This window comes from Canis lupus, chromosome 32, assembly GCF_011100685.1.
Source record: "Canis lupus familiaris isolate Mischka breed German Shepherd chromosome 32, alternate assembly UU_Cfam_GSD_1.0, whole genome shotgun sequence".
Lineage (NCBI taxonomy): Eukaryota > Metazoa > Chordata > Mammalia > Carnivora > Canidae > Canis > Canis lupus.
Genome location: NC_049253.1, coordinates 27,502,065 through 27,517,352, shown reverse-complemented (window position 1 = coordinate 27,517,352; position 15,288 = coordinate 27,502,065). Strand labels below are relative to the sequence as shown.

General features: G+C 38.2%; 1 long non-coding RNA gene across 1 annotated transcript; it reads right to left on the bottom strand.

Annotated features, from left to right (window-relative positions):
- Nucleotides 1-487: 487 nt before the first annotated feature.
- Nucleotides 488-13,190, bottom strand: LOC119877801. Its single transcript, XR_005382866.1, has 3 exons — nucleotides 12,845-13,190; nucleotides 8,049-8,650; nucleotides 488-663 (listed from the first exon to the last, which is right to left on the bottom strand). It is a non-coding gene; the product is annotated as an uncharacterized LOC119877801 (long non-coding RNA).
- Nucleotides 13,191-15,288: the final 2,098 nt, after the last annotated feature.

Below are 15,288 nucleotides of genomic sequence, written 5' to 3'. Positions count from 1 at the left end.
CTGTATATTGTCAGGTTGTTCTTTGACAAAATTTTTTTGGGTACTCTCTTTTTGGGAATCATATTGAGGTCATTTTAGGAAAAATAAAGTCATGTTAAGAAAGTATTGTTTGTTACTGAATCGGTGTTTTTTGAGTATCTTTTATGAACCAGGCATGTTGTTAGATACAAAGATTTATTCCGAGAATTATATAATGTTTCTGTTAAAGAGGCTCTATTTTTGGTAATGACATGGGCTCTAGGCTCCAGCGGATCTGTTTTAATTCAGGCTTCATCATTTCCTAGTTACCTGTCCTTGAGCAGGATACTTAAACTGTGTAAACCTCAGTTTGGTCATTTGTAAAGTGAAAATAAAAATTGTATGATCTCACAGGGTTATTGTGAGGGCTAATGTGATAACATATGTGACATAAAGGTACTAAGTTATATTTCATTTCTTTATTGCATAGAAATCAACAAGAATGGAACTGTTACTGTTTTATGTACTTTATTTCCTTCTCCTCTCCCCTCCTTCCTTCTTCTTCCTCTCCAAAGTGGCTTGAATTAAACTCCCCCATTTCTGTGGAGATGTGGAAAGGGTATGAAGACAATTTCCTTTTATGGTGATGGGGCTCAGAACACGCTACTCCCAAATATGGCACCTTGGCATACTGAATACTTTAGCCTGAAAGGAGTCGGAAATATGGCAGAAGGTCACTCTGATCTCCCTCAACCTTTCCCCCCTGAAACAGGTCATAAAACCATCATGTGAGGTGCCCTCCCCATACCCAGAGGAAAGTAGATCCTTATCTCCAAAGACAAAGGGATGCCAAGAAAAATCTGAACGAACAGGCCTTGCTAAGTGTCCCCCCAGTTTGCACACTTAAGCAATTGTATTCCTCCACAACTATGCACTCTTCATCAAACCTAGCAGAAAACACTTAGGTCTAAGTGTTCCTTTGGGACTTAATTTCCCTATGAAAAAGGTTCACTGTCAGGTAAAACTTAGACAAGTAAATGTATGTGCTTTTCTCTGGTTAATCTGTCTTGGGCAGTTTTATTTTTAGACCCACACAGGGAACCTAACAGATTTGAGGAAAATTTTGTTGGCTTTTTCGTATGTGTGTAAACTTGAACTCACCATGGGAAATACATTAGGAAGGGAAAGCAGGAGTAGCAAGGAGAGAGTTCCCCGCCTCTCGCCCCCTCCCCACGGGGTGAGAGGGTGGGGCTAGAGATCTTGGAGACCCAAGAGGAGCAGAAATCTGAGCCTGGATCTGGGGTGGTGGCTGTGGCTGGAGGTGGCAGGAGCTTGGTAGGTACTCCCAGGGGGCTCCTCAGAGGCTGGACCCACACCCCAGACTCCCGGCCATGGAACATCCCCACAATCAGTCTTGGCACAGACATGCTAGGGCTGCCTGTTTTCACAAGACCAAAGGGTTTGAGCAGTTTCGTTTATAATAGCAGCAATAAAAATGAGCCAAGGAACCGAGAAACTGTTCCCTGTTTTTTAGAAATCATATAAACTATCCTAATTTTTGGGTGACCATACCACAAGGTATAAGAAGTATACCTCAGTAATGACTGAAATTGAATTTCCTAATCAGTTTGGCAGGATTGGGTTCATATGTAATCTTATTTAAAGACAATAGATATATAACTTTTTTTTTAATATGCCAAGTTCACGTACGTAGAACATTTAGCACAATGCCTGGCAAAGAGTAAAGCACTTAATCAATGACACCTAATATTATGGCATCTTTAATTTCTGTAGAAAAATATTTTTGTTACCTTAATCTTTTTAAAGTATCAGCTGTTTGGAAAGGTTGTGAAACTCTCTGTGTAGCATTAACCATCAATATCTGAGTAGTTCATGTGCTTCCATGTATTGTACTATGGACATAACGTCCAGGTTGCAGCATAGCAAGAATGTAAAAAAAAAAAAAAAGTCATGTTCTGATTAAATAGGATGTTTTAAGTACTTTAAGGATATGGAATGGGAATTGTCAAGTATCTGAAGTTATCACCCCACTGTCAGCTAAGAGTCCAATTCACGTGCTGATGTTGATGAGTCAGAGCTCTTCTGAAGATTTCAGGGCAAGGCGATGAAGAAGAGATCTCTGTGTCTCTGCTTTTTCTGTCCCCGTAATTGAACTTTGAATTGTACATGAATTGTAACTGAGCATTGAAGCTCCATGCTGGAAGAGATGCTACTGTGTAGGGGGAATAGAATAAATCTCCAAGGCTTCTAACCAAGTCCAATCTAAGTCAGCTGCAGGAAAGCTCACTTAACTTGCAGATCTTTGTGTTTGCTTCTGACAAGCTCTTCCCTTCCGAGGCTTGAATTGTCAGCATTCATCTCTTACCTTCGTCAAGGGAATGGTACTTTGACAGGTATCCAAGAAACAGGGAAACACAGAAGTGAAATCGAGTGACTCTGGCACTGCTGATAAGGAACCACCGATAGTCCAAATGTCAGAATTCTCAAAAAAGAAAAATTTAAGAACTCTATTTCCATTGTTGTTCAAATTACTATCTTTAAACACTTTTGTCTCTATTGGACCTAATTAAAGTAAGAAATGTCATTTTGTCAAGGGTTTCAAAGTAATTGCTCTGAAAGGAACACTTGGAAAGCTTTATGTTAACTACAATTTTTTATTTCTTCTGTAGAACTGAGCCTTAATTTAAGATGGTCCATCATGGGCAAATCTGACCTGAACAAAAGAGGTGAGAAAATGGAGGCACAGAGAAGCAGGTAACTTGCCCAGGGTCGTGCGGTTTGACGCTGGCAAAGCACACGTGTGGATGGAACAGTATTTCTCAAGAGCTCTGCACTCAATCACTATGCTATGCACCCGTTTGTTACTCGTATTTCACTTTCCTGGGTTGCTTATTTGTGCCCTTTGCTCATTGTTCTCACATTCTCATATCCTCAGAAATATGCAAAGTTCTTGGAATGTTAAGCTTTTGCCAAATACTTGTTGCAAACATTTTCTCCGGTTTGTTTTCTCTCTTTTACATTGTTTGTGTTTTAAGAGTTTTAGGAGCATTTTGTTATTTAAATTTTTTTTCTTTTTTTTTAAATAAGGATTTTATTGATTTGAGAGAAAGAGAGAGAGAGAGAGAGAGCGCGAGGGCAGAGGGCAAGGGAGACAGGGGGAGCCCCACAGGGACTCCATTCCAGGACCCTGAGATCACAACTTGAGCTAAAGGTAGAGGCTTAACTGACTGAGCCACCCAGGCGCCCCTAAAAAAATTTTTTAAAGTTAGCATCAGCTTTTGACACATTTTGAAAGCATTTTAACTACTCTTAGATTATAAAACTAATGCTTGCTTTTTGCTTCTATAAGCTTCTTTCTTTCTGCTTTAATTTTCTAATCTCTCTGTACATCATTTTGGTAAAAGGCAAAACTCCAGCTGAATTTTTTTTCCCCAAATGACTATGCAGTTATCCAAAAATAAGTATTGGTTAATAAATCTTTTAACATCGATTTAAGCTACTACTTGCATTGTATATTTAATCTTCCTATATAATTGGGTCTCTTTCAATACTTTCTCTCCAACTAAACCTGTACCAATACTGTGTTATTTTATGATTTCGTTTTTTAAAAAATATTTTTATTTATTCATGAGAGAGAGAGAGAGAGAGACAGAGACCCAGGCAGAGGGAGAAGCAGGCTCCATGCAGGGAGCCTGACATGGGACTCGATCCGGGGTCTCCAGGATCAGGCCTCGGGCTGAAGGCAGCGCTAAACCACTGCGCCACCCAGGCTGCCCTATGATTTCATTTTTATATACTGTAATATCCAGTATGAAAAGCCTTTACTTCATTATTCTTTTTCATAAATAAGCTGCCCTTTCTGCAAGTTTATTATTTCAAGGGAATTCAAGAATAATGTTATCAATAATCTCCCACTACTCCCCAAATTACACTGGAATTTTTATAGAGATTGTATCCATTCATAAATTAACTTAGTGAAATTGAAATATTCAAATTATTAAGTTTTGACATCTAAGACCATGGACTTTTGATAATTTTAAATCATGTGAGTATTACATGTTTCTTATTCAATTTATTAATAGATTTTTCTTGTGTAGTTGTGAATAATTTCTTTGTATTTTCTAACTTGTACAAAATCAAGCTTTTTATTTTTATTCTTTATATATTTGTATTTTAGCTCTGTTACTGAACTCCTTTTTTATTCTCAATAATTCTTTAATAGCTTTTCTTATCTTTTCAGGTATACCACTATATACCTTCAATACTGGTACTTTGCTGCCTATATATATTTATGGATTCCTTAAAAAATTAATTTTATTAATATTACTAAGCCTGCCATAAATGAGCAGCCCTGTCTCTATCCTGACTTTAATCAAATTCTATTAAGGTAGCATTTTTTTAACGTTTCCCTTTTTTATTTTTTAAAGATTTATTTATTTATTTGAGAGAGAGCGAGAGAGAATATGTGTGCGCATGATAAATAGCTTTGAATATAACTATTTGAGGGATAATTCCCTGAGGTAAGCACTTTGATGGGGTTCTAAAGCAAAGCATCTGCTAAGTCTTCAACCTAGAGAACAAGAAACAGACTGAAAACTGCGAGAATTATGTTTTATAAAGAGAAGTAAAACAGAGCATAGTATTAGCTTGAAGAAATAAAAATTTTGTGGACATCTTCCAAACCTCTTGACTGTTATGTTAAGTTTATTCATTTATTTATTTATTCGATTTTATTTAGGAGAGAGAGGATGAACAGAGTGGGGGGCAGAGGAGGAGAGAGAGAAGACTCCTTGCTAAGCAGGAAGCCCAATGTGGGGCTTGATTCCAGGACCTTGGAGATCATGACCTGAACCAAAGACATGCCTAGCCACCTGAGACATCCAGGCGCCCCTGTTACATTAAGTTTAAACCAGAGTCATTCTATCAGGTAGATTGTCAGTTACCAAGGCATAATAAAGATTAAGTGTGCTAGCACTTTCCAAGACCCGCTTGTGGTTGCCCTTCTTTGATGGCCCATTTAAAATCAAAATCCAGTTAGGTTATCTCAGTTAGATTAGGTGCAGTCCGGTTGTCAGATTACTTGATGTGTTAGCCCAGTCAGGCTGCTATTATAAAAAAGACTGTGTGGCTTATAAACAACAGAAACCTCTTTTTCATGGATCTAGAGGTTGGAAGTCTGTTATCAGGGTGCCTCGATGGTCAGGTTCTATGTCTGGTGAGAGTCTTCTTCCTGGTTCATAAATGGCCTTCTTTCCCCTGTCACCTCACATGGTGGAAAGGGCTAGGGAGCTCTGTGGGGCCCATTCTTCAAGGGCATTAATTCCAATCTCCTAGTAACCTCCCCAAGACTCCACCTTTGGGAGGGAGTACCATTACCTTGAAGATTAGCATTTCAACATTTGAATTTTGGAAGACATAAGCATTCAGACCATTGTATTCAGTTACAGTTATTTTCTCTTGGTGAGAAGGGCTGAGAGAGTGAAGAAGTGGAATAGTCAAGGAATACTTAATGCTCTATTCTCAGGGAAATTGACAATTTCCAGATAAATGGGTGCATTTCTGAATTTTTGGATTAATAGCTATCCCTTCATTTACTTATAGGACCTGGAAGAAAAATAAAAAATAAAATGAAAATAATCAGGTAACTTGTAAAGAAATAAAGGAATAAATAAATAAATAAACTTAGTTTACTAAAAATTTTGATAAGCCAGTGTTTTTAGGCCAAAGAACAGAGTTTTATGGCATTTTGACTAATGTTCGTGCATTTAAGGAAGTTGGTGGTGAAGAACTGATAGTCAGCATTTCAGTGAATAAGGAGATGTGGCTTCCTCTTAGCATGATGGGAGGGTGGTGTTATAGTCTCTTGGGGTGACAGTACCAATGCAACTTTAGTTGGTGGGATGAAAAATGAATCTGAAGAGGAGGCAAAAAGTCAGAAAAGAGAGAGGAAGGAGTAGAATTGTGAAGAAAGCTCTCCATAATGTTATAATGATAAATAGGACTTCTAAACTCATTGTTGTAAAATATATGAGAATATTTTAGAGATCACTTGGAAATTGTTATGGGCTTAATTGTATCCCCTCCAAAATTCAAATGTTGAAATCTTAATCCCCAGTACCTCAGACTGTGACTGAATTTGGAAATAGGGTATTTAAAGAGGTATTTAAGTTACAATAAGGTCATTTAGAGGGACCCTAATCCAATATAGCTGGTGTCCATATAACAAGAGGGGACTCAGACACAGCCATGCACAGAGGGACCATGTGAAGAGAGAGACAAAAGATGGCCCTCTACAAGCCATGAGAGAGGCTTCAGAAGAAACAAACCTTAGCCAACCCACTGAACTCAAACTTCCAGGACTTCAGGACTGTGAGCAATACACTTCTGTTGTTTAAGCCACCCAGTGTGTGGTACTTTTACAGCAGCCTTAGCAAACTAAAGACGTAAAGTACATACCCATGTGAGATAAAAGTGAAAAAAATGTAACAACCTAAAAAAAAAAAAAAGACGTGATATGAAATTACCTTTGATTCCACATTCCGTTTTCTTCCAACGAAACTTCATTTTTGGTTGATTGTTGTTGTAGATCTTGAGCTGGTCAAGCACCGAATAAAGTAATGGGTAGGGAGGGGACAATCACACCATCGTGATGGTGTTCATACAAGCCCTGATGGGGCCCAAGATGACTGTGGCTCCACCTAATTGAGTCCAACCAGTCTTCCCTGGGTGGACAGAGGATGCTGAGGATGTAGTACCTTGAAGAAAGAAACCCAATCCTAGGAAGATCTATAGGAGACTCGGAGGTGTATCAGCAACTTGGTGGCTTGCATGTTGGTTCAAATGATAGAGTTCCCTTTGATGGAACTCAGTACACACTACCTCAAAGTACGGCACCTTGCATATGAAACATTTTAAGCTGAAGGAATTTGAGAATATTGCAGAAACAGGAAGGTCACTCTGACCTGAATCAGATCATAAAACCCTCAGGTGAGAGGTGCTCTCCCTATACTTGGAGGAAAGGAGCTTCCTTATGTCTGAAGACAAAGGGATGCCAAGAGAAATCTGAAGAGGCTTTGCTAAGTTTCTCCCAGTTTAAGACATTTACTTCATATTCCTTATTCTACCATATTCCTCTATGACTATTTGCTTTTCATCAAACCTAGCATAATAAAACAGATCTGTTTCTTTGTGTCTTCATTTCCTTATGAAGGCTCCTGCACACATAAAACTTACATTAAATAAATTTGTATGCTTTTTTCCTGTTTATCTGTCTTTGACAGTTTGATTTACAGACCCAGCCAGAGACTCTAAGAAGGTTGAGGAAAAGTTTTCCCCCCACCACACCTTCACATCTCAGTAGAGCTTTTTAACTTCAAACTCCTCTCAGAGAAACAGCTTCTTCATCCTCCCTTATCAAGAAACAGTGCCACACACAAATGAGCAGTAAGAGCACGAGCTTCATCCATATTCCTTCCTCTTTTCCAAAGACATCATCCAAAGTAAATGGATTGAGGTAAGAGGGTGTGTTTTGTTATATTGCTTTAGGAAACGAAGTCAGAGTGGTATCCTTAGAAAAATGTTTTTCTTCTGAGCCTGCTATGCATCTTCTTAAATCTTCTATCAAGAGTGAAGTTTGTCTTCGTAAAAACAGGATTCTTGCAATATGGCTAAGCTGGTGTGACCTTCGATGATCTGCCAAGTAGATGTCTATCTCATCAGACAAGTTTGTTGGCCTAAGGTAAATATGTTACAGTATTTTTTGCTTCTGCTGAAAAGCAAATACAAACTGAGCGACTACATATGAAAAAAGAATAAAAGGAGAATTGACAAGACAGCTGCTTGACCAAGCTTTCTGTGCTACTATCTACCTTTCCTGCGTTTTAGATGCAGAAATCTGGGTTTTTATAGCTTCCAATAGCATTAATAAAATATAAGTTCTTGATGCATGTTTGCTTATAATAAAATGTTAATACACATATTTGCTTTGAGCAAATTGGAGTAAGGCCCTCCTTTTATTTAGGTTTTGCTAACACTTTTTCAAACAGTAGTCCCCCTTTTAACAAACTTACCAGGCAGCTCAGCAGGATCACCAGGAATTGTCAGCCTGTGGCACCCCTTCTTGGTTCACATATTTTCTTGTTTCTATTTTTTGTGCTTCCTAACACAAACTTTGATTATAGTAACCCAAATTGGGATTAAGGTTCTAACTATAGGCCGGCTTATAATAGATACTGAAATAGTATTGGTGCATTAAAATTTCCCTGGACATACAATGACATGTAGAAAATGATATTCATCAGATTTTTCCTAGGAAGAGTTCTGTATGCAATTGGAAAAAATACTTTGATATTGATATTGCACCCTCTGGAAGCAGTGCACACTTGTATTTGCCAGGCTGCCTTTCAAAAGGGTGGCCCTGATGGAATCCAGGATTTGCTTTTGCTGAGTGTGGTATTTAGTGTGGGGCCAGAGTGGAATTGCTGGAAATAATAAGAAAAAGGCCACCTGCTTTCCATGAAGCTTTTAGTGTCACTTCTGTATGACTGTCAGTGAATATAAAAAATATATATATTGCCCAATAGAAATATGGAGAAAGGATATCAAGTTGGCAGATCACAGCACCAGGAACCCAAACAGCAAATAAGCATGTTGAAAAGATGCTCAACTGCACCTGTCATCAGAGAAATACCAATTAAAACCACAGAGATACTGTTTTGTATTCATCATATCATCTAAGTTAAAGCTGATCATATTAGGATAGACAGAAGTTCATTATGTTATTCTCTATAAATTTTGATTCATTTGTGAAATATTTCAGTATAAATGGATTTGAAAAAAAAATGATTTGAAGGGTTTCCCATGATGCCCATGGGTCTCTGGCTTTGTGTTAACCACTTGGTTCATTTGGCCTTGTATCACATTAGTTGCAGGAAACACTCTCACCAAATGTTCTCACTGAAATTCCTTTGAGGTACTAGCATTTTAGGTTCCAGATTTTTTTTTTTGAAGATCTTATTTATTTGCTTCAGAGAGAGAGAGCGCGCACAAGAGTGGGCAGGGGCAGAGGGAGAGGGAGAAGCAGACTCCCTGCCAGGCAGGGAGCCCGATGTGGAGCTCCATCCCAGGACCCTGGGATCATGATCTGAGCAGAAGGCTGATGCTTACCCGACTGAGCCACTCAGGTGCCCCAGTTCTAGGCATTTTGTGAGGAGATGGGGTCTTAAGGCTAAAGGTAAAGGTGCTAAAACAGAAGGAAGTTCCCAATAGGAGACTAAATGTTTTATTTTCTGTGTAATTTCAAAAAGATAAAGTTAGAGATTTTATATTAGATTGCATATCTTCATGATTCTTAAGAATAAGGACAGGATTGTTAAGCAGGTGCTTTGGGCTTAAGTGAGAAATTAAATGAAAATATGTTAACAACCCCAATAGGAGATTATTGCCTAGTCAACACGATATGTTCACCAAATCATTTTGTTCTCCTTATGTGTACATGGGAGACTGTAGCTACACCCTTCTTCCTAACTGCTTGTGAGCATGTGACTGAGTTCTGGCTGCAACAAAGTAAGTGGAGGTGATTTCTGCCTCTTCTAGACCTGGCTATGACCATCTTGGGACTTTTTTTTTAAGATTTTATTTATTTATTCACGAGAGTCAGAGAGAAAGAGAGTCAGAGACACAGGCAGAGGGAGAAGCAGGCTCCATGCAGGGAGCCTGACATGGGACTCGATCCGGGGTCTCCAGGATCAGGCCCTGGGCTGAAGGCGGCACTAAACCGCTGAGCCACCCGGGCTGCCCTTATGACATCTTCTACCCTATTTCTCCCTGTCCATGTGTCTGGAAAGAAGGACTGTGAGATGGCAAAACAAACACATGAAAGAAGTCTGGATTGCCGGGTCATCACTTGGAGTAGAGCCACCCAGGAAAGCAAGGTAACTGGGAATGTCTGCATTGGGACTGAGTGTGTAGGCAGGAAGCACATCTTTCTTGTGTTAAGCTCCTGCGATTTTGGGGCTGTCACAGAAATTAGCCTATTTTGACTTACCTAGTAATTTCCTATAATAAAATATAGTTCTGAGGCATCTGGGTGGCTCAGTGCCTGAGCTTCTGCCTTTGGCTCAGGTCTAATACCAGGGTCCTGGGATCGAGTCCCACACTGGACTCCCCACAGGGAACCTGCTTCTCCCTACCTCTCTGCCTGTGTCTCTCATGAATAAATAAATAAAATCTTCTTTAAAATAATAATAAAATAAGATAAACTTACTTAAATGTGGCAGGACAGGTATTGCTAACAGCATTATTTTATACTTAGCTAGACTCTTAAAATAAAGGACTTTGAAATGGCTGAATCTGTTTTCTTCCTGCCACGGTCACTTTAGGGAAGAGACAATGCCAGGAGTTTGATGTGCTTTATGAAGAAGTGATAAAAAAAAAGCTGGAGAGGAAACTAGATTTTTTTAATAGTATTTATATTTACACAGAATTAAGCAGTGGAAACAACCAAAAGTATGTAACACGATGTATATAAATCTTTCTAAAGTATACATTCTTTAGAATATACAGGAGATTTTATTTATAAGGAAATAGAACCTGCATGAAGCTGTCATATTTTTTTGGCTAAATTTTCTGGCCATAAGAGGGGATTTAGTCATTCACTTATGACCTCTCTTTCTTCATTCCATTTCTATAGAGAAACTCTGAAAGAGGACTGGAAGGAGGACCAGATCTAAACTATCTTAGAAGAAACTCGATTTTTGAACTCTACTGTATATATCTCAAGATTTGGTATTAGTATAAATTTCCTATTTCCTTTGATGCGTCTTGTGCAAATGATTTCCTGGGGGCACCCGAGGGTCTGCACCTGCTCTTTCTAGTGGTGGTAGCTCACCCAAAACATTTCTGACTGATCTGACATCTTACATTTTATCAGTATTTAGCTGGGATTGTAGTTGTGACTAAGAGTTGGGATTCTAGTTATGTTTTATATGGATGGGTTTTTACTTTTCAAGAGAGGATGACAATATTTGAGATGTAGTGAATTTTTTAGGATAGATCTGAGCAAATCATACCAAAGTTTAGATACTGACTGGAGCATAGGTCACTGGAAACCAGAAAGGAATGACTGTGTGTGAGGGTGGATAATAGTATCCCCTACATGGCGAAGCTATGACTCACATCTGGAACTGCCTCCTCAGCATCTACCCATGGATCCTAATAGTCCTCTCAAAATTGACAAGTTTAAGCATGGAATTTGGTTCTCTTTCCCACATACTGGTTCATAGCCACTTCATCTACTTCAACATCATCCTTGACCCTTCTCCTTTCTCTCTTTTCATCCAATCTGTCAGGCTATTCTGTGGTCCTTCTTTCAAAATATATCCTAAAACAAAGGATATATTTCTTAGCCATCCCTTCCACTATTTCTTTCCTGGATTATTTTAATAGCTTAAAGACTGTTCTGCTTGTTTCTGCCTTTGCCCATGTCACTTGAATAAAGCCAATGCTTCCAGGTTTTACCTCATCCATGACCTTCTCTTCTCCTAAGCCTTTTCTACCTCATCACTGATCTCTCACCCTAGGACTCACTTTGTTTCAGACATGCTAACTTCCTTGTTCTTTCTGGAACATACTAGACATGACCTATAAACCTCAGGGCCTTGTATTTGCTGTTCCCTCCATTTGGAACACTCTTCCCTCATTTATCCATGTGGATTAAATGTTACTCAAATGTCACTTCATCGGTGAGGACTTCCCTGACCACCGTAAATCTACCAGTCCTTTCTTTAGCACCCCATCCTCTGGACCACATACTTCCAACCACCTGCCAATGGGTGCTTCCTAGCTCCTATTTGTTTTATTTTCCTCTGTAACACTTATTCCCATCTGATATTCTTATGTGTTTTTTTTTCTTTTGTTTCTTTTCTTTTCTTCTTTTTTTTGTTACCATCCTAATCATTAAGTGTACAGTTCAGTAGTGCTAAATATATTCATATTATTGTACAATAGACACAGCAAGAAAAAAGATTCTTTAGAACTCCTTTGTCTTGCAAAACTAAAAATATCTGCATTAAACATTAACTTCCCCTCCCCCAGCCCATGGCTACCACATTTCTACTTACTGTTTTTATGATTTTGACTACTTTAGATACTTTGTATGAGTGAAATGATACAGTATTATTATTTGTGATTGGATAATTATGCTTAGCAGTAATATCTTTGAGGTGCATTTGTGTTGTCACATGTGATAGGACTTCCTTCCTTTTTTAAAGCTGCATAATATCCCATTGTATGTATATACAAACGCACATATATACATTTGCTTTATTCATTCATCCATGAATTGACATCTGAATTGCTTCCTGTTGTGAATAATGCTGCAATAGATGTGGATGTGTGTGGATCCTCTTGGAATCTAGCTTTGAATTCTAGATATATATTCACAGAATTGGGATTTGACTCTTTTCTTTTTAAAAGATATCCCACTAGAATGTAAGCCCCAGCAGGACAGGCATACTCTTTTATTTACCACTATATCCCTGGTGCCTGACACAAATAGGCACTGAAAACACAGCCACTGAAAATCAGATGAATATTATCTTTTTTTAATGTGCTGTCTGCCTCTACTAGACTGCAAGCCCCCCCCAAGGGAAGAAGCAGTGTTTTGTTCACTGCAACAGCCTCAGTGCTTAGAACGGCTCTAGGTTTGTGGTAGGTTGTCAATAAATATTTTTAAGTGAATTAATTAAGGTCTGAAATGGGCAGATAGATGGCAGAGAAACAAATCTAAATTGTCAAAAAATATGAAAAAATAGTTATCCTCCCTAGTAATAAAAATACAAATTTCAATGGCATCATTTTGACTTACCAAATTAGCACTTTTTCAAGAATGTTTTTTAAACTTCAAACTTTCAAGAACAGTACAATGAGCACTCATATACTCTTCAGCTGGACTTGCCTTTGTTAAAAGTATGCCAAATTTGCTTTTTTTCTTTCTCTTTCCATGTGTGTGTAGACAAGCAAACAGACAAAATTTACTGTACCATTTGAGAGTTTGGTGTAGACATGATGATACTTCACCCTTAAACACTTTGGTCTGTGTCTTATAAGAAAAAGGAAATTTTATATAATCACTATTCAAAACCACACTCAAATAATTTATCATTAATGCAATGCTACTATGTAGCATATGGCCCATATTCATACTTCACTACTTGTCCCAACCATGTTCTTTATCAGTATCTTTTTCAAACTGAAGATCTAATCAAGAATTATGCATTGCATTTACCTGTCATATTTCCCCAGTATCTTTTCATCTAAAGCATCTTCCTAGCCCCTTTCTTCCTGCTTCCTGACAATGACATTTTTAAAAGTCCAGGCTAATTGCTTTGCATGATGTCTCTCAATTCAGATTTGACTGAATGCTTCTTTATCATGATACTCAGGTTGATCAATGTCTTAGTCTGTTCAGGTTACTATAACAAAAATGCCGTAGCAACAACATTTTCTTATAGTTTCTCATAAATCTGGAGGCTCTAAATTCAAGATTAAGGTGCTGGCAGATTCAAATCCAGCAAGGAACTGCTTCCTGATTTATATACAGCTGTCCTCTCATTGTGTCCTTACATGGCAGAAGGGACGAAGGAACACTCTAAAGTCTCTTTTATAAGGTGCCAAATCTCATTCATCAGGTCTCAGTCCTCATGATGTACTCATCTCCCAAAGGCCCCACTTCCAAGTACCATCACATTGTGATTAGGATTTCAACATATGAATTTGGAGGGTCACATCCAGTCAATTGCAACAGTTTTTATAGAAATACTATCTACTTGGTATTACATCTTCAGTATATTTTATTTTATACGTAATGTCAGTTTGTTCCAAACTAAAAAACAATAACTCCAGGCTTAGCAAGAGTGCAGTTTATAGGGATTCATATGCTCATATGCTACTGTGCATATAGCTCACTGATGATGTCCATTTTACCAATTTTTTAAAAAATTACATGAATTTTAGATAGCATATTTAGTAAGTAGATCTTTTCTTTCGAAAGAAGTAAGGTCAGTTGTTTCTGCTTTCCACTTGGTGGCAGGAAATTGAAAAATTTGCCAAGCAGACACTGCAAATGTTAGCTAAGATAATTTTAAATCTGAGATTCTGAGCACTGTAACAGTTCCTGTCATTATTGTCCTTGGACAAGTTACTTAGTTGTTGGTCACCTTTTTCATTTTCAAAATGATGGAAAACCATGCTTGCTGCTTATCTAATTTCTCTCACAAAGGTTCTGGTGGTCTGGGCCAAGCAAAAGCATTAAATGGGGCACCAATTTTGTAATTTAAATGAAAGACACACAGAGAGGCAACCCTCCAATATTATGCAGACTGTTTTCATAATTAGCTTAACAGTATTCCTTGGAAACTGCAATTTCAATATATTGTACATTTACTAAAAAAGTAAGCAACAGATGAAACTGGGACAAGCATATCATCAAGAGAAAATAAAACACTTATCTCCAAAATCTCTCCTACAACTAAACATTTACTATCTTAAATACAATCCTGTAATTAAAATGAAGCCCCTTTTTTATTAAGAAAAATTGATGGGTCTTTTATACAAGAGTAGTTTACGAGATGAATGTATCAAAGTCTATCAGAGTAGATATTCTCATAGTCCCAAATGTCCCAAATGTCAAAGCTTTGTGGAGGGATGAGGGTGGGAGTGGTGGCATTGCAATTATTACACTGGAATCTGTAGGAAACAGATGCAATGTAGTTGAACAAAATTAACTATGTTTTAGCCAGTTATCTTCTGAGATAAGGTCTATACATTTTTAAAAAATGCACCTAGCTTACCTAACTATTCATTGCCTTGACTAGGATTTGATTCTTGATGGAGGATACTACTTTCTATGCAGCAACTTGTTTTTCCAAATCTCATGTTCCAAAGGGTCATGAGTGGGGCTGGCACTTTTCTGGCTGTCCATTGCTTCCAGACATTGGCAATTCTACCTTTGTGAAGCTTAGGCATCTAGCTAGGACCATCAAGATCCCTTTTCTGTCAATGACCTGACAAGCTAGGTTTCTCAGGAAGCAGATTTGGAGATGCAGATTAACATAGAGGTTTATGGGGATTGTTTTTGGTGTGACCACTGGGTAGAGGGAGAAGCTGGGTTCTGATATAGTCTCAATAAAGACCTCCCCAACCCCACAGGGAACTCTGATAACAGAGTGGGCTTTAGGGTTGTTCCAACTTGTGGCAAGGGAGCTGGGCTTCTATATAACCATTAACTGTCACCAGATGTGAGATTCCCCA